Here is a 27,093-nt window from a genome sequence, read left to right on the forward strand (position 1 = left end):
AGCCCCACTTACGCAAAAATCAATCTGAAATCTAAAGACAGAAGAAGGGGAGGTACATCCAAGGGCAGAGGGCCCTGAAATAAAGTTAATTTGCAGAAAGACCGTAATAGGTCAGCAGGCAAGCCTTCGCCTGCAGGCCTGGAGAGGGTCACGCGAGCAGGGAGCTGTTAGGAGGGTGTGCGATGGCATGAGAACTAGTCACACCACCAAAAAGCATGTCCGAAGAGATGAGACCGGCAGTCTTGGTCAGGGTGTGCTAGGTGTGCTGCCCCATGGTCTTAAGATGACATAGACCATCCTAACAGCCAGAAGTCTTGAACAAGTCTGTTTAAGAAGAGGTGGAATTGATATGCCTTCACAGGAGAGGAGTGCTGGCGGGTTAGGACTGATCTGCAGGAGAAAAGAGCTGTCTAGATGGGAAGAATTGTTTGCTAAGTTAATTTGCCTCCCTGCAGGGTGCAGCAGTTGCTGTAAGTCAATCCTGAACCTGCGGCTGATGTATATGGCCAGTAGATGTAGTCAGCGAAGTTTTTTGGGGTGAGACCTTTTTATCTGGACCATGAATAATAGGACTGTTAGAGCAGGCAACAGGAAAAAAGAAAAATGATAGTCTTTTCTGAGCATTCCCTTCCCGAAATACATGTTGACGTGTCCCCATGCAGCACAGAATAAGCAGGAGGGATCTATTTACGTGGTTATGGGTTTGCTGTCCTTGGATCCTGTTTGAATACACTCTATCCCAGAGTTGTTTTGCATTTCACCAGGGAGTCTTTTGTCTAAAGGGCATCGCTGCTACAGCAGAGTGGAGCGTGTCCCTGTCCCCGCTTTCTCCAGTGGATATCACATTTCATTACCCTGATGAGCCCGAGTGAATTCTCCCGGTTGTGTTAATTTGCCCACAAGCCAGCTTGTGTCACGTCCGCAAGAAGCCTGTGACATTTTCTAGCCTCCCCCATCCCTCCTGGTTTTGAAACCTCGAATAATAATCACAGCCTTGTCCCTTTTTCTACTTATAGCTTCTGAAACAGAGGGGAGAGGGGGTGGCGGGGCTGAGACGCCCCTTCCCGTCCGCACGGATGCGGTCAGCCCCAAGCCAGGCGAGCATGGGAGGCATGGCATTCGCCTCTGGGGGCTGCGTGCGTGCTCCGTCTGCTGTGATGCTGCGAGGGCTCGTGGCGGGGGAAGCAGAGGGGGTGCCTTTGCATGACCTCGGTCTTCGTGGTTTAGAGCTCATCAGTGAAATGGAAAGCGGGTGGTGGTGAGTGGCATGGCTCTTCTGGCATCGTCCTATCCTTTGGGCTGCTGAGGGTTGAGAAGTAGAGTCCTCTTCTGCATTTGATGCCTTCGCCGGTGCTTTTTTTCCCCTGAAGCATGGGTGCATTGCTAGGGAGAGGACCATGTAGATTGGACAACAAATGCTTTAAACCCTGGATCTGAATGCTGTGTTTCAGAGTGCCCTGCAGGCAAGGCATAGAGGAAGGATTTAAAATTAGATGCATGGGGGCAGGTGAGAAGTAAAGTATTTGTGTTCCCAGTGTGGTGCTGCTCCTTCCCCGTGGCTTCAGTTTAATCCATACTTTTGACTACATCGGTAGTACTGGAGAGTTGGGCCTGTTTTCCAAAATGTTTGGTGTCTGAAGGTGAAGCGAGGTGTGTTTCTGCATGTATCGCGAGCAATATTCCTGCTTTTTTTTTTACTTTAAATAATGAAACTTCTGCTTTAACTAATGATACCTTTAAATGATGATAATTTCGCTGTTCTAGCAGCCCTGAAGTTGAGCCATTGAAAAATCAGTAGTGCTTGTATCAGCCTAACCTTAAGGACAGGTGTTAATTTCTCAAGAAGTCAAACAAGCTCTAACAGGACAGAGAAAATTAGCTACTGATTATTGGTACTTTTAAGAGAGATGAAGATGCACCTTTTAAAACGCTTCTCTTGTGATTACGTCCCTCATCAAACCATCCCAGGAAGGCAATTCAACACACTGCGAGGCTTAGCCGTGCCTCATGCTCTCAACTGGTTATTAGACCTTTGGGATAACTATCATACTCCGTATTCAGGTTTCCAAGAGGAAAGGTTAATGCACATTGGCTCAGAAAGACCACTCTGAATGTGCTGAGATGCTTTGTACCGAGCGCACGAGAGTCTTGGTCACACGTGGACGAGAGTTACTTGCACATGGAGAACTGGCGACTGATTGAAAAAGAGTTTCAGGCTAAGGGTATGAAGGGGCCTTTGAATGGATTTGGCTGTAACACAAAGCTGTTCCTGGAGAGCTCTTTGGCAGAAGGAAAGAGGCTCTAACTAAGGATTGGTTGTGTGTTGTATCAAAGATGAGAGGTCGGGGATTGGAGTAAGTGGATCTTAGAGTAAATGGATCAAAGAGATCAGGGTACAGAAACTAAAGCGAAAGAAAATGACAGGTAAGAGTAACCACTAATGAAACGTGAAGCCCTGAGCACGTAAAATATGGTGAAGGAGCTCCAGGAGCTTCACTTGGCCCTGACCAACCAGGATAGTTGAGACCTGACCTGTGATGTGCTCCTGCGTGGGACAGAGTGATGGTCTGGGGGTGGCCAAGGACTGCAAGGATTTTGGGAAGGATTTGGTTGCAGATAGCATGGATTTAGCATGCATGTTCTTCCTCAGACCACCTTTTTTTTTCCATGAAAAGGAAAGGCTAGCACTTCTAGGCAAGTTGGTGACAGCTGGGAGGCTCGCTGTGCACCAAGGCTGTTGTTACTACCCCTTGTTTCGCACCTGGGGACAGATAAACAGCACCATGTATCCTGAGGGTGTTGCTTTGCTTTACATTAAACGTTTTACTTAAAACCAAAGTGGTGGGAAGGTTTCAAATGGTGTTAGGGGGGAAAGGAGGAACAGGGGAGGATGTTTAGGGTGTCCTGCCTGAGTGGATCACCTTTTGAGGTGTCTGCTTCGCCCTCCAGAAGCCCGCAATCCTAACCTCACCCCTTCACTGGGTGCTTAACACCTGGGGACATCGACATACCTTCATGGGACAGAGCAATGTGTGCCCTGAGCTGGGCAGAGGCAGATGATCCAAACCATCTCCAAACACTCCTTGCCTGGCCAGAAGCTGCTGTGGTGAGCGATTTCTAGTCCAAAGAGGTTTTTTATTTCTCCCAGCATCCCTCCGAGACATTTTTCTTTGCCCTGAAAGTATTCCTTCCTGCATCTTGAGTCATGCTTGAAGAAGCGCTTGTTAATAAGTACGGCTCAGCTTTGCTTAAAACAAATGAAGTTGATTTAATAGGCCTATAGAACGGCCAGGTATCTCTGTTATTTAAGAGTATTGGCACTTTGAAGGCCGAGCGCTAAAAGCACTTCATTTTTATTTCAACTGTTAATTGAAAATCAGCTGGTTCGTCTTGTTCTTTCTGCTACTGCTCCTTCTCCTCTGCTCCCCGCTCTTGTCTCCCCATCCCCCTGCGATAGGAGAACAGCTGTTAATGCAACACCCCTGCACAACGTGCTAGTAAAAATGTGGCACAGGGCCAGGCTTTCACTTGTGGTTTATTGGTTTAATTAACCAGGGTCTTGCAAATACGTCTTTGTGAAGCACAAATGAGAGAATCTAATGTTTCTTGGGCTGGATCCTTTCATCATTTTTAGGCACGTGGTGAAGGCACCAAGGTATAAACTTGGCTTCTCTGATTAACCTTGACTGAATTCAATAATACCTTGGAGTCGCATTATTGCTGACCTTGTGTTTTGCTACCTTCTCATCTTTCTAATTTGTCTTTTCTTCCTGCCTTTGCAATAACAGTCAGAAGTGTTAAAAAATCTTCTGCTGTCTCGTGGGAGAGCTCCTCTACTTGCAGTGGATTTTTTTTTTTTAAACTTTTCAGTATATACCTCGTTGTTTGTATTTTTCTTGCATTTACACACACAAACATTTGCATGAGAACAGCTACTTAGAAGTTGCTTGAAGGTGACCTGGTAGGTTTCTTTTTAATGAATTTGTGTGATGATGTGCTGAATACTGCCAGCCATCAAGATGATTTGGCATTTCTTCATGCAAAAGGAAATATTTCCTGTGTGCCATTTTAGGAGATGATCTTGACAATGTTAATGAGAAAAGCAGTGTTGAAGCTGGGTTGTCCACAAAGAAAAGTCCAGGTGCTGCCTGGGTATATTCTGAGTGATGTGCTAGTCTTCCCTGCCCAGGTTTCTGCTGATGTGATGTCCTCTCATAGTTTTGGTCTATGCTGCTGAAGGTGCATGCGTTATTTTGGGTGAGGCACGAAACGGAGTATCTGAGCACTCATAGTGATCTGTAAAGCCTCTGGCATCTGTTTTGCATGAACTCTAGGGTTTTGTTGTGTGGGTGCAGCAGAAATTTTGTGGATCAAGGGACAATAAGGCCAGATCTTAAAATTCTTTAAGGATTTTGAACACTCTAGCGCTGTTGCAATTCCAGTTTGGGGGTGAATGCCATTTACCCTTCCCTCTTGAAGTCTCTTTCTCTTATTGGCTTCATTTTCCTTTACTGATACCTAACATCATACGCAGTTCCTGTGATCCACCCTAGAAGGGGGTAGCAGTGATTCTTTCTTAGGACTTTCGAATGATCTTAAGGGGAATGGTTTACCTTAGAGAGAATAGTGATTATCATCTTAATTGACAGTATTTGCTGGGATCTCTCCAAATCAAGCCTATGACAGGTCACATTCCCATGTGGTGCCCAAAGCATGCTGTTAATTTCTGGAAGCATCTGGTCATATGGGTAAATAGTTTATTATGACTTGCCTTCCTGCAGTGATTTTTCCATTGGAGTTCAAGATTTCTATGCAAGAAATGTTTCCTTTACTGGGAACTTTGATCCAGAATTGTGGAGCTCGATTCGGGACTTCAGCAAGCAAAATGCTTGCAAAATACTCAAAATTGGTACGGCCCTTGGTGGAGCGGTTTCTGGTCTCTGTGTGTGTGAACGGCTCCAAGACCCGTGTCCCGGTAAGCAGAAGTGCATGAGGCTCTTGCTCTGAGCGGGCTGCAGTGTGAAGGTGCTTGTGAGCTACCAGAGATATCGGAACAGGCGGCAGGGTGGCTCCAGAGTTTTTCCTAAGGCAGCCCCACCTCTGTGGTGGTTCCCTTTCTCTTCCTTGGCATTCTCGTGGAAACCCAGTGTTGCGATTCTGTGAGTCACAGGTAATTGAAATATCATCATCATCTTTGTGGGTGATAAAAGGTAGATAGACTGCAGCTAGCTAAACTACCTCACACTCTGTCTCCGCTCACCTCCTGTAACTGCTCTGACGCCAGAGCTGCAGTTGGTTCACCCACCTGCTGATGGTGACGGAGCCAAATATAGGGAAGTGACTGTAGTTGCCTTTAGCAGACCTTGTAGGTGTCTAAGGCACATAGCTGGTATTTCTCCTTCGGTTCTGGTGTTTCAACTGCCCGATGCAGCTGGACGATTCATCAGTACGACCATCTGTGTGATGCAGGTTTGGCCATGAAGTCCTTGCTTTCGGCAGGTGGGGCTGGCAGGACCGAGCTGTTGGCTCCAGCCCCCTGTATTTGTGGGCAACCTGAGAAAATGTTGAGTCCAGAAGGGTCCAGGGAGCTTCTGTTGCCCAAAGCCATGGCACAAGCACTACAGCCTAGGCTGCTGATAGCCGTGACCTGTCCTTGCTTATCCCAGTGTCCAGTACTGGGAGCAATCTCTTTGTGAGGCTGCACTTGCAACACACTCTGAAACACCAGCTAGTATAAAATCTGGTAAACATATTGATATTTTTTCCTCTCTGAAGCATGTTGGAATGCGAACTGCCCGTTTCCTATCTCGTGCATGTTAAGATGCTGATTGAACGTGCAATGTCCTTACTGAGATGGTTGCTGGCTACCTAAAAGATTATCTCCTCACTTGCATAACACTTCTCCACTGCAAATCACAGTCGTGGTAGAGTTCGTAGTCTGGTGGATTTGTGTAGGACCATCTTATTTGGAGACAGGTTTCATCTCTCGGCTAACGCTCTGTTGACCCATCAGGTGCATCATAGGTTCCAGCCACCTCTCTGGACTTTGGGAAAAGGGTGCTTACCAGATGGGATGGTTTATCTTTCTTTGGGGGAGTGGGTTTAGTCCAAGAATACATCAATATAGAATGTTATTACCTGCAGGCCAGGAAGAACTCTATGTGTATTTTTAGAAACAGACAGTCAAACCATTAAATTCATTTGTCTTTGCTTTATTAAAAGTCCTCCTTGCCTTTAGAGAATGAAAACGGCGCTGGATTAATGTATCCAGGAGTACCATTGTGAGTGGCAGGTGGAGAATGAGAACTTGATGGGATCTAAAATGAAAGAAAAATGTTTGCAATCAGTTTTGTGCTTCATTCTCCTCTTGCCCCAGCTACCTGAGATGTTCAACACATAATTCTACAATTATGCGGTGTTTTTTTTTCTAAAGAAAGGCACTGTGAGTCTTCCAGAAAAAACTCTCAAGATGCTATTTTCATGCAAATAGCTTTGTGTGCTAAATTGAGGAACTTAAGAACTGCAGAAAATATGGGAAATGTGGGCAGAATGCATTCAAAATGTAAAAGTTTATTGGGAGTTGTCAACAGCTCTAAGAAGTCTATTGCCCGCACCTTTCAGCAGCTCCTCTTTGTGATTGCTGGGGGGGTGGAACCCAACAATTACCAAACCAAAAAGTTTGTGTGTAGTTGTTGCACTGAGGAACAACTCTCAAGAATTGATAATGGAGTGGAACGAAGTTCTGTAGTTCGTCTTTCTGGCATTGATGAAAATAGAGACGACAACAATGCCCCGATTCCTTTTCTAGTTCCCAAGCTTTAAAATAAGAGGATATGCAGTTTTCTAGATGGTTTTTCCCTTCAGGGTTCTCTGGCACCTCCGAACACGTGTCCTCGTGCCTATGCCTTCTGTTCAGTGGCCATCCGAGCAAAGAACCTGAATTTCCCGGTGGAAGGATCTTTATCACTCACACAGGCTCTTACAGAAGATGAGTGTGCGAGCCTAGATCCTTCAGGGCAAAACCAGCCTGGAAAGCATCCTCTCGAAATTGAGTGTGGTATGAATAAAGCAAGTGACTTTTCCACACCACAAAGATGAGTGCTTTCTACTTCACTGCTGCGGATGATTGAGGAAAACAATTGCATTCTGACAACATGCATTGACATTTTAAAATGAAAAAGAAATGAAGAACAGATTCTGGGAGGCTTGCCATTAATGATAATGGATTTCCCTGAATTGGAGCCTTTCTGAAAGCCTGAATCTGGGTGGTGGAGTGTGTGTGTGGTTTTATTTTTTTACATAATGTTGCCTAGAAGAGGCAACCCTGTCACAGGGGACAACTAGTGGGTCAGAGAAGTTCAGGGGCTAATCTGGGGAGCCATCCTCAAAGTGAAAGGAACAAAATAGCTTTACACACACAGTCATGAGCCCACTTAAAACCAAACAAGAAAAATGCCTGTGAGAGCAAAGAGGGGAGGGGAAGCTAGGTTAATGCTGATAAATGAATATTTGACATTTAAGTTCAATTTTCATTTGCTTGCAAATGAAAACTGTTGTGTCAACACTGCAGGAGATGGTCCGTGCATGTGTTTGGGTTTTTTTTTCCCCCAAAGGTTAATTCTTCTTTGATTAAAAATAAGTGAGAAACGTTGACTTTAAATGATAGGCAAACACAGGGAGTGCCTTCCTGGCAGTACACGCCGCACATCGACAGCGCAGCCCTGCTCGAGCATCTGGCAAGGGGCCGCAGTGTATGCGGTGACACGGCATTGAAGGGAGAGCTTTCCACACAGGTATAAAATCTATTGCAGTTAGCTATTTTGCTGTAGGAATAGTTTTTTTGCTCCTTGTGATACTAACTTTCAGCTGTGGGGTTGAAACTGGGATGTTTCAGCTGCTGCATCTTTTTATAGGCACTGTGTGATAGGTAATTTTATGTGAAAAATCTGTTTAGTCCCCTGATGGAAGAAGTAAACTTAGGTGAGACTCATTCTCCCATGAATTCTTGGCATGTCATAAAAAAAGTCTTGCAGTTCTCCAAAATATTACCTGTAAAACTTGTGCCTTGTTAAACTTACAGTCAGAAGATGTAATAAACGGATTATTTAAGCATATGTTACCATGTAATGTTCATCTTGAGGCACTTTTTGACTCTGTAGTACCGTGCTTTGCCTGGCAATCTCATGGTGGCTGCTGGGGTGGAAAACACAAACCCTCTTTTAAATAATGCATCCCTTCTGTGCTGTGCCTCTCCTCTGGTTCAAAGACAGTCCCCCTTTAAAGTTTAATCAATAGTTTTATCATTACTCACAGGCAAAAGGCACTGATAAAAAAAGTGCCCTGGGATGGAGAAGTAGAACGCTGGATGGAATTGCACCTTCTCCTCTGTTCCTGCTGGTTTTAATGGTTTCTTCGTAATGGCCTGTGCTTTATTTGCCTGGGGCAGCCCCAGGAGGGTGACGGGGGAGCGCGAGCTGCTGCTCTGGAAGACATCTCACGCCTCTGCTGAACCCATCCGTGGGGGAAGCAAGCTGGAGCAGAGCAGGGGCCAGGTAGTTGCTTGGCCATTCAGCTGGGTTGCTCTCCCCAGGCAGCTCTCCCAGAACTGTTTCTGCCTGTGCAAAGTGCCTTTTTGCCTGCTCCCCCCACCCCTTTTCTGGCGTGTCTGTCACCTGTCAATGCTCCTGAAACTCTAAAGGGGTAGATGTGGCGCAGTGCAGTAATTAAAGGGTGGATGTTGTAAAGGTATTGAGAGACCTGAGCTGATGCTTTGTCAAAACGTTATTAAGGCAGTTGTTTCTCAGAGCAGAGACAGAGTCCCAGTGGTCACGGGCAGCCTGCAGCCGCAGGGAGCTCCCTGAGGGTCTGGGGAGGGAAAGCACTGGGGAACAAGCAGCAAGTTGGGAAGGCGGGGGTACGGAATGCCAACTGCTTGAGTTTGGGCTTGTGCCCATGCCTGGTGCTCCCCCTTGGCTTTTCAAGGGCGTTTGGAGGTGTCTGTCTAACAGGAATGGTTTGGCGCAGGTTCCCAGAGGAGACTTAAGCCATCCAAGCCTGGGACTTAATTTCCACGAGTACTGTTTGGTCTAGAGCCCGCTTGACCCTTTGGACTGAGGCTACATTAATCCTGGCTTCTCAGAGGGCACTTCATTACTTAAGGAGGGTAGTATCAAGCTCTTGGTGTATCGGTATAGAGGGAAAAGGTTCATGTTAGCTCTTTGTGCTTCTCTGGCTTCCCTTCATGGGAACTTGCAAAGAGTTGGTCGCTTCCAAAGAGGAAAGTGCATCTCTTTCAGAGACCGGCGCTGTGGCCAACCTGTGGTGGTGGCATCCGTGGGAATCTCCTTCAGTCTGTCCCTGCCATGAGGACACACAGGCATGTGCCTTAACGTTATATATGTCCTTGCCACTGTTGCTTTCTCTCTGAGACCCCTGTAAAGCCAGTATAGGGTAAAGTGCTTGTTTCTAACTCTGGATCACCAGTATTCATTGGAGTGTCCTACAGGCCTAAGTTTGGTCTGCAAAGCTGGTAAAAGCAATTTAATTTAGGGCAATTCACACAGAGGATACTACTGGCTTTGCTCAGTGTGTACTACCCTGGCCCTCAGCCTTTTTTTTTCCCCTTTTTCACCAGACATTTTTCTTGGTCAGGCTGGCTGCCACTTTAGATCGCTAGTACTTCCCATGCTGCTTTTCTGTTTGAAGAGAGATGCAACGAAATCACCCTGTAACAACCCGGGCTGTGAGACGTTTCCAGCGTTCGAATAAATCATATGGGATTTTTCTCCTTTTATTCTTCTGCGATTGCTGTGTCCACATAGGTAAAGCCAGACCCAGCAAATTTTGATGATTCAGATAAAATGCACAGCATTGAGGCCCTGTATTGTTAGCTGTGGGGCGGAAAAGAGGCATTTAGTACAGCTTTGCAGTGGATTGATAGAGATGGGAACAGAGAAGTCTCTGGTGTGGGGTTTTCTCAGGAGCTTGGTGCAGAATTTTTATGCGTGGCTTCCTGGGTATCCACTATATAAATAGGAGATTGGCGTCTTTATAGATCTATTACAAATGTGTTCTCGGCTCAAGGTCACAGTTGTCTTCGTTTCTTGCGCGTAGCTCGTTTGCTGCCTCTCTCCATGCCTTCCGCTCGCTTTGGGACTGGCGATCCATGCTGCGAAATCCCCCGTCTCTCCTACTTCAGGTCCTGTTTTGCTGTCTTTTATCTGCAGGGATTTCTCCTGTAAGCTGTATTGTGCCGATACAGTTCCTTGTTGCTCTTGGTGCTGTATGGATAACATTTCAATATATATATATATTTTTAAATTATGCAGACTTGAAGTTCCCGCCCCCCCCTTCAGAATCTAGCAAGTTTGAGGGTTTTGCTCTTGGTGGGAAAGCACTGAAGGCTTTTTTTGGGCTTTTCTTACCTCTTAACAGTGTTCCCTGTTTAATAGGATGGGTTACTTACGAAACCGGCTCGATTGCTACTCCTTTTAGCCTGAGCTTGATGCCCACATCAAGCTCACAGAGCCTCAGCTGACCCCCACCCTCACTGTGGGTTGCGCACTTACCTCTTTGGGTTTTGCCTCTGGTTCAGAGCCAAAGGTTTACGTGCTGCCTCCGATGCGCTCTGAAGGTTTGCAGCTCTGCCATGGAAATGTGCTTTTCCAGGAGCCGCGCTCTTGTGCGATGGGAAGAAGCCTCCTGCAGAAGCCATTCCTACCAGGCAATGAATTCCAGTTTGGTTCCTCCTCCATCGTGAAATAAGGGAAGGTGGCTCCAGGCGGGCAGGAGAGCCAGGTGAGCCCTTTTGGTGGTGTGTTTGGGCACATGTCTTGCCTCAATTTGTGATGAATTTTTTTTTTCTTTTTTTCTTACTACATTCTCTAGGTGAAACATTTTGGAGAGGGCCGTCTTTTTCTCGTGCTCCCATTTGTGATTATTTGCCAGATGATACTATTTGTCTGTAGATTCCAAAACACAGTAAATTCCTGATATTTAAAACCTGTAATTAAAGAGGTGGATAACTTTGCGAGGACATACCAATTGTCTGTTTCCTGATTTAGAGGAGTAACAGTTTTAGGAATGGCATTTGCATCGCGAACATCCCCTTCTGTCAATTCAGGTTTCATTTTGTAAATGTTCTCTAATATTCCTGTAAATTTCAGTTTCAGCAAATGTTCCTTTTGGAAACTTCAGCAGCTGAACTGTACAGAGATGCTGAATGCAGGGGGAGTATGGGCTGGAGCAGAGAGCTCGTGAAGGTTACTACGAGGCACTCTTGGGAAGCTGCGTTCAGGATTTCCTGTGGGATTATACCAAGGAACCCAAACCCCTTGAACTCTCCAGGCTATTTAACAGTGTTTTTGTACAGCCACAAGACTCACCATCCTCCCTGCTTTTCTAAGCCTACTTCTCCCCACCAACCTCAGCTTACTCACTTCCCTCACCCCCCTGAGCAATACCTTTCCCATCTAACCTTCAAGGCTTTCTCACCAGCAGAAATTCCTGCAGGTGGAGCTGGAATGACATCCTGCCGCTGGAATAAGTTACGAGGCATCAGCTGTCACAGCGTAATTGCTTCCCCGTGGTTCCTGGTTCTCACATTTGCTCTCGATATGCCTGTGCATGCAGCCGCTCGGACGGAGCATCCTGCGTGCCCGGCGTCCTTGCGCTCCGCAGGCAGTCTGAGCAGCGGGTGGCCAGCCTGCCATTCAGCTCCTGCTAAATCGTGGTGTTTTGACCATCTTTGGATCACAAAACTGCCATATCAAAGCGTGTTGTGCCGCAGTTGAGTTCATTTTCTTATAATAGGTGTCCTGATTTAATTTTGATAGGAGGGGATCTTATTCCATCGCTTGTCCCCAAGGACTGCTGTGAAAGGCATGGTCTATAGCAGAAAACAACTTGTTACTGGATTCAGCTGTATCAATATTATCCATGACAAGGTTGTCCTTACTGTGGCTTTGCACTGGTTTATCTAGAGAGGCCTCTTAGCTTTCCCAGATGCTGGGCAGCCTGAGGGTATGCGAGGACACCAGGAAAACCAGGGGCTGGCTGTGCTGGTGTTGGCTAATTCTCCTGTTGACTGTTTTCTGCAGGTGGCTGTTGCCTCTAAACCTCAAAGTGGAGATGTCAGCCGCTGGTTTGGCTCCCGCTGCACCTTCACTGTGCTGTTAGATCCCACCAGCAGAGTGTCTCCCAGGCTGAGAAATAACCTCTGAAGCACAGGAGACCTCCAAAAGGTTGGGAACGTGCTCAAAACACCAAAAGAGATCTGCACAGGATTCCAGCTGTGGGCGCCTGTATAAAAGGATGGAAGCTTGTGGGAGAGAAAGGAGGCAGGCTGGGTTGCATGAGAACAGGGGGCTGGGATATTTTCACTGCAAGTTGTTCATCATCACGGAAGAATATGGTATGTCCACTCTGAAAATTCTGTCTTGAAGGCCATGCTCCAGCATCCTTACTTCTGTACGGATCAGTTGTAATGCCATCACTTGGGTGTGGCGAAGGGTGGGATGTTCAGCGCGGGCTTTCCTTTGTGCCTGCCCCCAGTTACCTGCTGCATTGTGATGAGGGGTCCTAGACATGGGTGGGCATAGCCCTCCATGGGTCCCCCTCAAGGGCCCACGCTTCCTGGGACTGGTTCAGCAGCCTCACAGCCCCTGCACCGGTGAAACGTGGCCGTCAGCTGCTTTATCTACAGCAGGTACTAAACATTGGCTGTGCCGAGTTCACTGGTGGGTCTCCAGCGAGAGGCGGGATCTGATGACGTGCCTGAGAAAGACGCTGCGCCCCTGTCTTGCTACCTCCCAGTCTGGGACATTTTGCAGCCTCAGGGCTTCCTGAGGTTGGAGGTTAATCTGTAACTTTGTGTTTAATAGTCCTTGATAGACTTCTGCCAGTTTGCTTAAACGTTTGCCTTACGGGCCCGTCACATGCCCTGTTTGTTGTAAGGAGCCCTGCAGTTCGTGCCTGTGTGACAGAGCTGGAGATGTGTTTCAGTAATGCTCCAAAGTCTTTGTTTTTTCCCCGGTATGTTGAGTTTTTGAGGTTATTTCTAGGGCCTCCTGTATCCCCTGGCCTTTCTCTGGCAGGAGGAGCACTTTGCAGTCTTGCTTCTGATGTCTCTTTCCCTCTCTGAGGAGTTTTGGAGAGGGTGGTCTGCTACCGGGGAGGGCAGCAGGCCAGGGCTCGGGGAGCTGCTGTGCAAGCTGTTGAGCTAGTGCTGGGGTTTGGTGCGAGTCCCACAAGGCTTTGCCTAAAAATGTGTGTTCTCAGCTCTGTCCAAAAAGCGGAGCTTAGCTTAAACAGTTGAGCTAAGCCAACCAAGGCGCTCCCTCCTTCCCCACTGCTCTGCTTTCACTACGTTTCCCTGTGAATGTGTGCTGGAAGACCTCATGTATGTCCTGTCTTGATGTGTAGCTGGGCATGTCCATGCCCCTCATGTGCAGAGCTGATGTTTTCAGTTCCCTCTCCTCTGGGTGTTTTCTTTCCTCCCGCCCCCAACCCCCTTCCTGCAGTTCAAGAGCCCAGGTTATTTTAGCACAGTAAACATTTTATTGACAGTTAGTGACATGAATAAATCCTCTTCCTCTCCTCCCCCTGGTTTATTATTTAAGGGGAGAAGATGATTAAATCCAGCAGAGTTGATTTGAATTCTCCGTTAGCAGGAAGAGGGCGGCCGATGGGGGTCTGTCAAGCCGCAGAGTTTGCGTTCATCAGCATCTTGGGAGAAACAGAGATGCCAGCTGCTTGGAAACATCTGCTTTTGGTTGTTCTCCCTCCACCCCCACCTTTGCTTTTCTTGTCTGTCTGTTTTTTTTCCTCTGTTTTTGGAGGGTTTAGTATTACTGACTCTAGTGGCGTGACAGCTTGGTTTCTCCTCCTCTACTCAAGTACCAGAGCCCTGCCAGGGTACTGGGTTGGGCTCCAAGCAAGGGTCAGCTGAAGCAGCAAAAAAACCTACTGGCTGGTCGCAGGTTTCTGAAGGGGAAGCTCTTTCTGTCTGGGGCTGGGCTGCGTGTGCCGGAGGGGCCCGGTCTCTGGTTAATGTAATGCCAGCACGAAGCAGGGAGGGAAAGCCAGGGCCCCTCTGCGCAAAGGGAGAAAATGTTTTCCTAACCTCGGTGGCATGGAAACACAAGCAGTTAGAGAGAAAGAAGCCCCAGTAGAGTTAATTAAGTGCTGCATTTAAAAGGTGTAATCGAATGGAATTGCTTTGCATTTATTGAAGTTAGCTTTTCCCCGCTCTCGAGGGTCGGACAAGGGTTGAGTAACTGTGCTGTTTGGGATGGGAGGGCAATATGGAGCGGTGCGTTAATGTGGACTCGGCTGTGGGGTTTGAGAGAGCAGTTGTGAGCTCTTCTGAGCTCTGTTTTTGCTAGCCAGCAAGCCCTTAGCCTGCCCGGTGAAGGCAGTGTGCTATATGTGTGTGTCAGAAAAGATGCAGGGGTGGAGGGTCCCCTCCTCTCTATCCCCTTCCCTGTCATCTTGACTAAAAGATCCATCTATAAAATGCAGGTACCTGCTGGAGACTGAACTAACCGAGCTGGTGCACCTGCGGAGCCGTGTGTTATCTCGTGCTCAGGTTCTGCTAAGTCATCTCCCAGTGGTGCTCATCCTGGCTAATTAAGCAGGGGCTAAATAACCCGGGCAGTGCCCTGTGCTAACGTGGTTGACCAGCTCAGGGCTGGCTTGGGTTCTCCATCAGCCAGAGGGATCGTCGGCTGTGCAGCGCAGACACCCCCTAAAGGCTGTGGCCTGGCCGTCGCTGGGGTTAGGAACCCGTGACTTGGAATAATCAGTGCCATTTCCTGTGCTCCGGATGCCATTGAGACTGGAAGATTCAGGGTAATCTTGTTTGGTGTCTGCCTGCACCTTGCTAGAGGGGAGTTCTGTTCCGCTCAAAAATACACAGCAACGTGTGCCAAAATGAGCAGTTTAATGTATAAAGCATAGCAAGCTCCTTCTCTCAGCATTGAAACGGAGCTCCTAGCCTCACCTGGTCACATCCCCTGCTGCCAATATTTCAGTGGGATAGATCCTGTCTTATGGTATTTTGGTGATAGAGCGTGACTTGCAATATTTCAGGTTTTCTTGAGGTTGTCCTTCCACCTGCCTGTCTTTTCCCTTCAGTCTTCTGTGCTTCTGATGACTGACTTTATTATCTGTGCTATTTCTAACCCTCTTTTTGGTCCCTGTTGGAGCTTGATTTCTGCTGGGGGGGAAGATGGAAAAGGTCAGGCTCTCGCTAGTGAAGCTTATTTAATTTGTTTGCCGCATCTGTGGGAAAACTTGCATGTACGTTGCTGGTCTGAACTACCGGGACCCCCCTGGATGCATGGGCCCCATGGTTGCTTATTTATTTACCTCTTTACCCTTCTCCCATCTGGCCCAGTATTCCCAGTTTTACCTCTCCCTCAAGAGAAAAGCTTAGCGGACTCCAAACAGTAAATAAAACTGACATTTGCAGCAGTCGGTCTGATACAACAGAGCTGGGATGCAGCAGCACTTCTTTGTTTGGGCTTGTTGCTACTCTTTTATATAAAGCCTCTTTTAATCAGGAGCTAATGACAACTTTTGGTTGCGAGAGCTGATGCACAGGAAAAAAAAAAACAGTTTGCATGCAAAATAATGCAAACCGTTATAAATAGGAAGATCTTCAAGGATATAATCAAGCTAAATTGCCCATTGTTACTCTCACCACAGATGATTTCTTGCCTCTGCTATCTGGATTGGGTTGTCGTCTGGGTTTAGGAAAAATGTGTTCTCTCTTTATTCCAGTTACAAACCTATGCAGCAGCAGCTGGTCATTGCAAGAGTGGGTTTAGCTCTGTTTTTTATGCAGATCAAGCAAATATTTTCGTGGCTTGGATATTGCTGTTCAAATTGTCTCATGAAAATTGTCTAACAGACTTCTGCCACTCTCTTTCTACAGCTAAACCGACCCTGTAAGGTGGACCCATCTCCTCAGGGAGTGTGTTGCAGACAGACGTGAAGAACTCTTGCAACAGGTCAGAGCAGCAGCCTGCCAGGAAAACAGCTATGCCTTGGGAATAGAGAAACTATCTCTGCCTGCAGATGGTATGCAATAAGCTCTGGATTTTAATGACTCTGTGCAATTTATCCTATTGAAAGTAGCTGAGCCTGTAAAGAATTGGTAGCTGATGCTGAAGTCTCCGAACAGATCATAAAGCATTTAATACTTGGGCATTTTTTTTGTTCTAATTTTTCCTCGACTGTGTTGTACATAAATGCAACATAAAAGCTGCACGCTTTTCAATGCTCTTATTGAAACAGGGAATTGTGGAGATGGCTTATAAGTTGGGCAGCAGTGTTCTGGCCTTCTGATTTTTCTGCTCGGTGCCCCTGATCTTAAATTTTTTAATAATTTGGTTGTCTTTTTCACTGGACAGTTCTCAGAGGAGTACCACCTCCTTCAGTTATGGCACGACAGTGAAGCTTACCATGAAAATATCACAACATGACAAAGCTCTCATGGTTATGGAAGGCAAGTGTTGCTTAATGATGTTTCTTTTGTCCCAAAACATGGTCTTTTACTCACTTATTCTGCATTTGTGTCTCTCTGAAAGCATTTTCCCCTTTGCTTCATTGCGTGCAGAGCAACCTTTGCTGAGGAATGGTGGCGTCCTGAGGGTTACGTGACCTAATTTAATCTGTGCTGCTTTCTTCTTTCTAACCTCAGAAGGCAGAGACCCTGAACTGAAAAGTATATAAAAAGAATCTAATTAGCACAGGACAAATAAGAAAATAAGGCTTCGCTTGAAAAGGGGATTGATTTTAATTTTTTTAAATTAACAGAAGGGTGGAGTTAGACCAAATGGCAAGTGTGGCACCTCCCTGAATGCTCCACAGCACCCGTGGGGTTTTTTTTTGGCCTAGTTTTTGGTAGGAAGGCAAGCTCCTGGGTAGAGTTATAGCTCTCATCAAAGAGTTGTCTTCTTTGGACACGTTGACAAGTCACTGATGTCCTTGTCAGCTGTAAATGTCAGCCTGACTGTCAAGAGGCAGCTCTGTATGAGAGGTGAAAGTGTCTGGTCTCACCTCCTGCCTCCTCCTGTGGCCCACCTGTGACAGGCAGGAAAATCTTGCTTTGATGAGCACTGGGAAGGCCACTGCCTTGTAGCCGAGCATGACATGGAGTCTTCTGGGGTGCAAAGAGGTGGTCTCAACCCCTCTCTCATCACAGGCTCGCTCAGAAGGTCCCACAAGGAGGACCTGCTCTTAACCTGCCTTCAGCTTCCCTTCCATAGAAGAGAGATGCCCCTGGAAAGATGGGTTTTGGGGTGGCCAGCATTGGAGGGCTCTTGGAAAAAGGCCCTGTGCATCTGGGATTAGCCACTAGGACATCACACCTTGTAGCAGCTTTCACCAAATACCTGGTGACCTGGTCTTGGCCAGGTTGAGAGGAAGAGTTTTGCTGGACGCTCTGGGAACTCTTTCCTCCCCCTGCAATTGTTCGGCTGCGCCTTCATTCATCTTTATTGCTGTTTTTCTGGTTCTTCTCTAGGCTCCTAATGACAGTGATTATACCAAATGCATACATCTCATGTACTGTAGAAATAATTTTCAGGCCCAACTGTCTCTTTCAGTGCTTGGAGGATCATTAAAAATACTGCTTTTTAGAAGTAAGGTTTTTCTCTTCTCCCCACTCTACTTCCAGTCCTGTGTTAACCTGCGCAGTAGTAAAATTGCTGACTTTAGTACGTTGCATTAATTAATTATCTCTATAGCAACATGCACTACCATAAATATGGGAGTTCAGCAGCACAGCTGGATGGAAGAAGAGCTAATAGATAAATGGGGAGAAAGGCTTTTTTTTCTAAAATACACAAATATCTCCAGTAGTTAAGGAAACATAAGATTACTGGTAAAGTTTTTGCATAGTTTATCTTTCGCTGCCCCGTTCCCCTGTCAGCTGAACCGTCTCTGTTACATAGGCCATGCGTGTTCCTGCTAAAGAGGTTTTCCAAGCTGCTGGTCTGCCTCACCATCTGCTCAAAGCGCTGGGTTGTCTCCTGCTTGCGTTTATACCAATACGTGGAAATGCAGGCAGCAGGACTCCTTGCGGGAGGAATCCCTTTGGCTTCAGCAAAGCCACCCTGCTAGGGTTGGTTCTCCGGGGGGAGGGAAGGGTATGGATCTTGAGAAGGAAATACAGTTAATTTTGGCACTGTGGGAGGGTGACACAGTGTGAGACAGGAGATGTCAAGAGGCAGAGGAGCTGGAAGAAGTGAATTTTGCCTCTGAGAAGGCCAGGATGCTCTGCTCAATGTCTCTGCCAGTAGTCATGACTTGTCTGGCTTTTAGGAGTCCTGGGTTATCTCCGGAGGTCCTGGCTGGGCTGTGCCGCTGCCTCTTCTTGCCTCGGCACAACTGCCCTGGATGAAAGGCAGCGGAGATGTCTGTATGAACAGTGCCTGTGCATCGTGCTTGCACTGAGCTCCCTGCAACAGGGCTTGGAGTGGGACTCTCTCCCTGTCTCCCAGCAGTTTGTAGCAGATGTGGTGTCCTAAAAATGCAGCGGCAGTGGTTTGCGATGATACCTGCAAAACCAGGCTGGGGAGAGGGCTGAGTAGTTGTTTCAAGGGAAGAAATATGGTAAGAAGAGACCGTAACTGCACTGCAGCTCCTCAGAGGTTGAGAGCTGGTGCTTTTCTAGCTCTTTTTTTTTTTTTGTCAGATAGTCTATTCACTGGACAACTTTGTTTTGCTATTTGTTTGCCGCATTGGCTGTGAAGCTGATCAATTCTTACCAGTCCAGCACAGTGCTACAGGAGTAACGGCACTCTTCATTGAGTAATTTATTCGGTTAATCTATTTTGATTTTTGGCATTTGACAGGTCCCAGGCAGGGTACAGTGAGTCTGTGCGGAGGAGTCTCGGTACGCAGCGCTGCTATTTATACAGCATCCCAGCGACGGGAAGCGCGGCGCGGATGTGCTTGGTGGGGTGAAGAGCTTGTGATCTCGGAGTGTTTCAGGATGTCAGACACCCTTGTGTTCTGCTCCATACAGGAGGAAAAAGGCTTCGGGATGTTTGCTTAGTTTTGTGCTGAGGTGGAGCAGAGAGAAGCCACGGTGCAGATGTGACGGACCCTGATAGGCGAGCTGTTGGGCCCTCCCTTGGGGTGAAGATGTTAAGTGTTAACACCCTTCTTTGGGCCAGCCCGGATCATTTGCTGTGCAGCGTCTGCTGGGGCAAGAAGGCCCAAAATATTGCTGGTCTGCTCTGCATTTAGTCAGCTGCCGTACCCAAACCAGGGAAGGTTTAACTCGGAGCGCAGGACGCTGCACAAACCTCACTTCAAAAAGCAGTGCTCTCTGCCTGGGGTACGCGCAAAAAGGGTTAAGCTGTAAAACAACTGCCCTTTTCTATATAAATTAAAAAACCTGTTAACATAGTAATATTTTTATTTCCGTAGAAAAGTGTTTATTTTGGTGGTGTGTACAAAGTTTCAGCTATTCTAAAACACAGAGATTTCACAGCCAAGCTTTCATGTTCCCAGCAGAGAAGGAGGTGAGATACTCAAAGAATCTCTGTTCTTATTTCAGCACTGCACTCGCCAGCCAAATTTTCAAAAGAGCCCAGTTTGCTGACATAAATGGGGTTGCTGATGTGCCGAAAGAGAAGGAAGTGCCGGAGAACATGTTCCTCGCTGGGTCCAAGTCTCTTCCATTTTATCTTTCTCTTCCATATGTTTCCTCTGTAATGAGAGAAATTATTTATCATTAAAGTGATATATAATTTAAAAATTAAAGTTAAAATTAATGAATGCTTAAATTAATTTAGTGACAAAAATAAATGTCTGTCCTTCAGATCCTATAATTTTAATTGGAGTGGGCTGCAACTTAATTAACATGTATTGGTTGTAGTCCTGTGCACATCTATAGGTGGGTGGACTCTGTAGCAGTCAGGCTGTGCTGGGACAAATCCTCCTCGCAGATGAAGGTGCATTGAGATTTGCTGATAACTTTCTGAATAATTGTCTTGTGAAGAGACAGAAAAGTCTTTGGTCTCAAGCTGTTTTCTCTGCAGAAAGCTTAAACAAAATATGTTGTTTAAAATTAGGGCGAAGAATTGGCACGGCCGCTTTATAGATGGGAAGAGAATTCTGCTCCAAAGATATTAATGATCTGGATCATTAATTAGATGCATGAAGAATACAGAAAATTGGAAGGAAGTTGGAGCAAATAAAGAAGCTGATGCAACTGGAAATTTTGGGGAAAGAAAGGTAGGCTTCACTTTGGTCTTGGCTCCCTACCTATGCTCTTCCCCCCAGGCAGGTGGCCCCTGTTTCCTGATGAGGGGTGGTGGGGAGGAGGAGTGTGAGGGCGAGGGGTATCGTTTTAAGGGAGGCGTTGGCAGCTTGGCCTGCAGAAGACCACCTGCTTTGGGCCGGTGGGAGGAGATGACATCCCGAGGTGCCTCCAACCCAAGGTGTTCAGGGAGCCTGAGAAGCCTCGGGGCAGGCACCGTGCGAAGCCCCTGCAAGCGGGAGCCCGTAGGGTGAGGAGAGAGAAGGCAATCCTTGGTCCCTGGGACAAAACCTTCTGCCTAATGCTGAAGACTTGTTGCCTGACCTCTTCCGCACGGCAAAGGACCTGTTCTCCTCTCCCAGCCTTTGCTTATCAACCTCTTCAGAGAACTCTGTATTCTCTGGCGTTAATATTTTAATGTTTTGTCAATACTCTGAATTAGCAGAATGGAAGATGCGACGCATCTCACCTTGCGGCTGCAGCCCACGAGCTGCCTGGCCCCCTCTAGATGATTCAGAGAGCTCTTCGCTGGCGACCTTCTGCTTATACGTAGCCTGAGAGGTACCCGCAGGAGCCTCTTGGCCCTTTGGGGCAGGTCTTGGTGTGCAAGGGCCTTGCTGTTAGGGGAAGGGCTTGGGTAGCACAGGCCTCATAGCAAGTGGGAAAAGGCTCTGGTAGTGTCTTCCACTCCTAAACCCTATGGACTCAGGGATGTCTGGAAAAGGGGGTTGCCTCAGGGAGGTCTGTGTATCCTGGGAGAGTAGGAGACCATAAACCTGCTGCAATGGGCAAGGCGATGTGCCAGGCTGCGAACGGAGGATTCCTGTGCTGAGCTGGCCGTGCTGTTTGCTGCCTTGCCCTCTCCAGTTGAAGGCAGAGGAGATGGAGGTGTTGTGGGAGAGGTGTAGGGCACCTTTGATCCCCTGTGCTCAGCACCCAACTCCGCTTGGCCCTTTAGGGTTCGCTGAACCGTGGCGATACCTCGGGACTTTGCACCGTGACAGGAGCCTGTGGCAAGCTTGCGGCTCCCTCCCTTCTCCCCTGCGTTGGTTCCCGCGGCTGTGCTGGGCACCGAGGGCTCCTGGGCACATGGTGGCATGAACTCAGCCGAAATCAGCCTTCAGCAGGACTGTTTGTAGGGTGGTGAGCCAGCATCGCTCAGGCCTGACTGCCTGCAATCAACTCTTGGATGCCTGTCTTTGTTACTGTGCTGTCTGCAAGGGAGAAAGCTAGGAAGTTGTGTTCTCTCCTCAGCCTGGGTTTGAGCAGCTTTTCTTTCCATGGCACAGGCTCCTCCTCCTCCAGACAGTTGGTTTTTTTAATATTGAATCCTATAGGTGCAAAGAAAAAAACAACCCAAAAAACCCCCTCTAGACTTGACTCACAGCAAAATGCTTATAAACTGATTCAGGTTGCAGAGGCAAAGTGTAAAATAAAGGAAGAGAGAGGCTTTTGGTGTTTTTTTTTTTTTAAGGGCTTGTGAAGTCCCATCTCCCCTGAGCTGGAAGAGCCTCGCAGCCGCCTTCTGTCACTGCTTCCCATGCAGGGAATGGGGAAGGAGCGAGCGGCGATGCTTTGGGGAGCCCTCCGCCCCCTCTTCTGCGCCTAAATCCAACCTGCAACTCAACGTGCTGTTTCTTACCTTGCAGCGTGGGGCAGAGGTATTAAAAAAGCAGCCACAAACCTACTAGCTAATTAGGTAGTGACATTTGATGTCACGTATGAGCCACCGGCCGCTTGTGTCTGGGAAGGGTCTTCGCTGCTGTGCTGTGGGAGCACCCGTCCTTTCCACAACCAGGTGTTCTCTGACCTATGTCACCCCATATAGCCACTGTAGGCGATCCCATAAATGATTACCCACTGCTCCCAGACACGGTGCTGTGCAGGCTCCTATATTTACTACACACAAAAGGAGACAGATGAGCCCTCAGATTTCTTGGGTTCCTGAGCCTTTTCAGGCAGGCATAATATTTTATCCATGTTTTCTCATATTTCACACAGCATGATCTGTTGCTGCATGGGATAAGGATGTCCTTGCTCTTTCTGACTGTTGTTAATTAAAGTTTTCCCTTTGGCCCACATGCCCTTCAGGAGAGGGGTTTTGAGTCATCCAACGGAGTTGGGTAAATGGAGGCTCCTCTTCCAACTTGTCAAGCCCATCCCTTGCCTTGACCCTTTTTATTAATGCACTGCACAGGCAGTTCCTGGAGACTGGTTTTTTTTTTTCTCCAATATATTGAATAAATTCTACATCACGAAGGAAAGTAACTTGCAATAATGAACCATCGGTGGCTATTTAAGATTGCTTTAATGGTCACGTTGATGTAATCTACACTTTTTCCTGGGAAGATCGTACTGGGCCATAACCTTAGTTCATATTTATGTCAGAAGAAAGTATACAGTTGGAGATGGCTCAGAAAGAGTATTTCCCTGCTAAGCAGCCAGATAAAAATGCACAGATCTTCTAGAAATAAGCCAGGGTTTGGGGGGGAGGAAATACCAGGTGTTTAGAACATTTTTCTCTTGCCCAGAAGAGTTCCTCAAAAACTGGTTTCTCGCCCCAGGATGTAACCCAAGAAGGTACGTGCTCATGGGCCCGGAAGTGTGTCAGGTTGAGCGACTTTACGATTACCTTTAAGAGCATCTTTATCGTATTAATCTTTTTTCCCCTGCTCTGCTTTTTTAGGTGGCTTAGAGATGTGTGGGCATGAGATGCCCGTAGGTAGTTTGGCTGGCTTAAAAAAAAATAAGAAGGGAAGGAGAGGCCAGAGTTCTACAAATAAAAGCAATGGAGGTAAATACAATCAGTAAGGTTTGACCTTCCAGTCGTGTCCCTGTGCCCATTGTTCCTTGTTGGTCAGACCCCTGTGAAGGCCAAGAGCCGGCCCGGACTGGGGTGTTAGCGGCACTTAAGTGGCCTACGAGAGAAAAAGATGAAAATTGTATTTAAACCCATCCTCTTGGTCAGAACAAACAGCTCTGTCTTGATCCACCACTGCAGGAAGATGAGATCAAGTTGCAGGCTCACTTGGTCGAGACAGATGAGGGTGCAGGGGAAGGCAATGAAAATAATACAGATTACTGGAGCTGTCTGTGAGGCTGGGAGGGAGGGACGAGCGTGACTAATGCCGCGTGAATGATTTGCAGAAAATCATTTCTCCGACAAACTTTGCCTTTATAGAGGTAAACTGTCAAAGGCCACCGTGCAAGTTTTCTGATGTGTTCATGAGTCAGGATTATTTAATGAGGAAACGAAGCACCCGCCACTAGGCCTTTGAGCTGGGTTACCCAGGGGACTAATGCTCCTCTCGGCGAGAAAGCAGCTCAACCACCGGCCCCTAGTGAGGAGCGCTTGCTCTCGAGGTCCCTCCAAGCTCTTCCAGATAAAATTAGGCTGCTTAATTTGAGGCTCTTGGATTACAGGGAGTACGTATGCAGTGCCATGAGATGTAAAACCTGAATGCGAAAAGGGGGTTGGTAGCGCAAGCGTTCAAGTGGTCGATGCTGGTGCTTCACTTCTATAAATATTTGTAGTGGTTTGTATCTGTACGTGCTTTATATTTTTCTTTTTCTGATTCTGTCTTATTTTTTCGTTCTTTCTGTCAGCCCTTGCGGTACACCTGTGAGAAGAATAATTTATTCAGTCATTTGTTCAGTGTGATTATCTCTAGCGGAAAGCCAACAACTAAAAATTAGTGGTTTTGCACAAGTACAGGCTAAAGAACTAGACTTTTTTTTTTTAAATGTACATAAATGCATTTGAAAAATAGGGTTTCAGGTCAGCTGAAACTATTTGTGTTGAACTCAACAAAAAATTACAACAGAAAGTAGCAATTTAAAAAAAAATGAAAGCTTTTTGTGCGTTTTTGAAATGAGATGCTTTGACTTCTACTTTTTGAAGCGATGCTTGGAGCCTCAATGAAGTTAATGCTAACTTTAAAAAAAAAATAAATGTTTGGTGCTCCCCCAGTGAATCTTTTTCCCCCCCCATTTTCTCCTTGCTTTTAATTTTGTTTAGGAAGAAATAAGTGTTGTCTGGAGTTGCCCCCACTTTCCTGACACACACACACACACAAAAAAAATCCATTAATTATGTGGTTATTAACTAGTTGGAGCCCCCGTGAACCGAAACACAAGGTGAAAGGAAAGCTGCCAAGCGTTTGACATTTTCATTCTAGCAAATATTTGCTTTTTTCATTTGGTTGCCTGAGCTCTGACTTGGGAAAATGTTACTTGCATGCCTGATGATGACTACATACTTACATTCCTTTGGCTTCCCTCCTTTCAGGTGAGTCGGGCCATCTCTCCCCCTGGACTGGGAATGCCCAAAGGCTCCCTCATGGAAGCCACTTAAACCTGGAGTACCCGCAGACCTGTGGGTGAGGTCCTGCTGGGGAAGTCCTCCCATCTCAGGTGTCCATCCCCGCTGGCTCTCGGGTGCCTGCACAGATGCTCCGTGCCACGACCACCGCGCTGGGCTGTGGGATGCGTCTGTGAAGTGACTTGAGTTTTCACTGCTCTGAAAAGGTCTCCCTTTTCCCACGAGGCACAGGAAAGACGGAGACATCTGATGAGTGCCCGGGCTGTCCTAGTGCTGGGGAGTTGCTCTGGCTGTGTGTGCCAAAGGGAAGAGCAGCACCTTAAAAGAACTCCTGCCAGTGCGGCAGAGGAATTTTGGGTCCTTTCTGGTGTGGCAAGGGACACCAAAAAGCGGATGCCCCGGAGGCTGCTGGAGGAAGAGCATCTGGCGGGGAGGTGACGTGTGGCCTCAGCTGCAGGATGGGTACCAGAGACTTGGGCTTTGCTGCAGGAAGGCTTTGCAGCCTCCTCCCTGCTTGCTGCACAGGTGTAGCTCCCATAAGTGTGTCCCAGGAGCAGCGGAACGGCTTGTGCTTGCGTGGAAATTGCTGGTTTGAAGAATTAAGTGAAAGACCACTGCGTTTTCCCTTGCTTTCCCGACCAGGAGATTCATGAGGTGGCTGGGTAAGTTTAAGGGAACTTGCAGTCGTTTCATCATATTGATGGGTGGGTGGATTTTGTTTCTTGTAGTATGTTTAAGACTTTAATTAAATCAGGAGTACACTCTCTGCAATGGTTCCCTGCTGCTTATCAGCCTCTTAAGGCCTTGATTCATTACTCAGTATTATTTTTTCAGCCTAAAATAAGCTTTAAAGACCTGCTATTGGAGAGATTAAAGTTATAACGTAAACAAACTCATATGCATGTTGTTTTCGCACGGAAGATGCTTTTAGTATCATATTTAATGTTGCAAACAGAACCATTGCTTATAGCGAGCTTTGCAGCCTGGATACCTTTGAAAGTGTAGATAGGGACCCTGTTTGATCTTGCGCTATTTGGGGCTTTTTATTTGCATTTGGTGGCTCTTATCTTGTAAATAAAGACTCCTCTGTGCATCCGTAGATCACGACGTCACCCCAAGAGCCCTGCGGAAATGGGAGATGGCTCTGGAGGGTGCAAGACGCAGGTTCAGGAGCAAATGGAAATCAAGGATGTAAGAGCACTTTTGCTTTGAGGTTTGGCTTATTGCAGTGGAGACTGGAGGGAACTCTCTTGTTTTCTCTGGGTGCCATTTGATTTTTTTTTTTAAGAGGTTCCAGACTGCACCTGGTGTACTGGGGGGTCTGTGTGTGAAGCTGCTGCCGGCATGATCGTAGTTGGTGAATTTGCTGGGAGTCTGCAGTGGCTCAGCCAAAATACAGAGAGGTGCAATAGCTCCCCCAGGCAGGTGCAGGGAAACAAGCTCCCCGTCTCTGACAACGCTCAAGCGAAGACCTGCCGGCGAGCACGGGGGCAGGCTGCTCCGTGCAGACCCCCTCTGCCAGCCTGCAGGGAAATAAATGCCACACACACAACTGACTTGAGCATCAGGGCACAGGGAGAAGAGGAAGAGGGCAGGTGCAGAAGAGAGCTTGTTCGTTCGTTTGCTCAAGGGATGCATCGGGCTTGGAGCTGCAGGTCCCATGGGGGTGGCTGTTAGGGGAGGCCTCTCAGTTTATTACAGCCTCACTCTTGGCATGGAATGACGTGAGCTGTTGGAAAGCTTGTGGCTGAGTGCTGCTTAGGAGGCTTTCTGCTGCTGGCTGCTGCCTGCCGGAGGGGAAAACCCGAGGGGAGCAACGGGGAGGCTCTGCGGGTTCTGCTGCACGAGCCGCTCTGCCTTGCGCCGCTGCGCAGCACCGTGCGCATCCCCGGGGCACAGGGCAACCCCGAGCAGCCTCTGGTCCTCAGCCCTCGAGTGCCGCTGCCCCGTGGGGCGGGAGGCAGGTACCCCCTGGTCTTCTGAAAGGCACGCCTGCTAAAAAGCCCCCCTCCAAATCCGGCTGCCTCCAAAGCCGCCCCTGCACGTCGGCAACGCTGTTTTGTGAGGCTCTCGCGGTGGCCACCGGCGCATCAGTTCTTTTGGCACGTGTGCGCGAATGGGAGGGCGCAGGAATGAATCAAGCGGTCGCTGCTGTTGCGTGCGAGCAAGTTTTTCTAATGTGGTTATCTCTTGTTTCTGTAAAGGTTATAAAAGTAAATAATCCTGCTATAACACAGTGTCCCCGCAGCCCCTGCATGGCTCCGTGGATAACTCTTGCCGAGGCTGACTTGTGGTGATTAATACGCTACAGAGGGAAATTATTTTTTTAAAGGGAGCAAAGAACTAAAGCTGAGCACTGCCTTGAAGAAGCTTGCTCCCTTCATGTCCCCTGTGCTTGAGGCTGATTAGCTTTTGTTTCTTCTTCTGGCCTAAACTGGGGGAACTGTTGTGGATTTTTTTTTTTTCCCCCTCCTCCCCTGCAACATTGACCCCC

At 47.5% G+C, this 27,093-nt stretch overlaps 1 long non-coding RNA gene across 1 annotated transcript in view; it reads left to right on the forward strand.

Annotated features, from left to right (window-relative positions):
- LOC135315589 (uncharacterized) overlaps nucleotides 1–27,093 on the forward strand; it is a 199,563-nt gene that overhangs the window by 13,853 nt on the left and 158,617 nt on the right. Inside the window, exons 2-7 of the long non-coding RNA XR_010375067.1 lie at nucleotides 12,099–12,242; nucleotides 15,938–16,083; nucleotides 16,416–19,687; nucleotides 20,091–20,253; nucleotides 21,753–21,939; nucleotides 24,567–25,261. This is a non-coding gene — a long non-coding RNA (uncharacterized LOC135315589). The remainder of the gene's footprint in view (nucleotides 1–12,098; nucleotides 12,243–15,937; nucleotides 16,084–16,415; nucleotides 19,688–20,090; nucleotides 20,254–21,752; nucleotides 21,940–24,566; nucleotides 25,262–27,093) is intronic.

Source organism: Phalacrocorax carbo, chromosome 13 (genome assembly GCF_963921805.1).
Source record: "Phalacrocorax carbo chromosome 13, bPhaCar2.1, whole genome shotgun sequence".
NCBI lineage: Eukaryota > Metazoa > Chordata > Aves > Suliformes > Phalacrocoracidae > Phalacrocorax > Phalacrocorax carbo.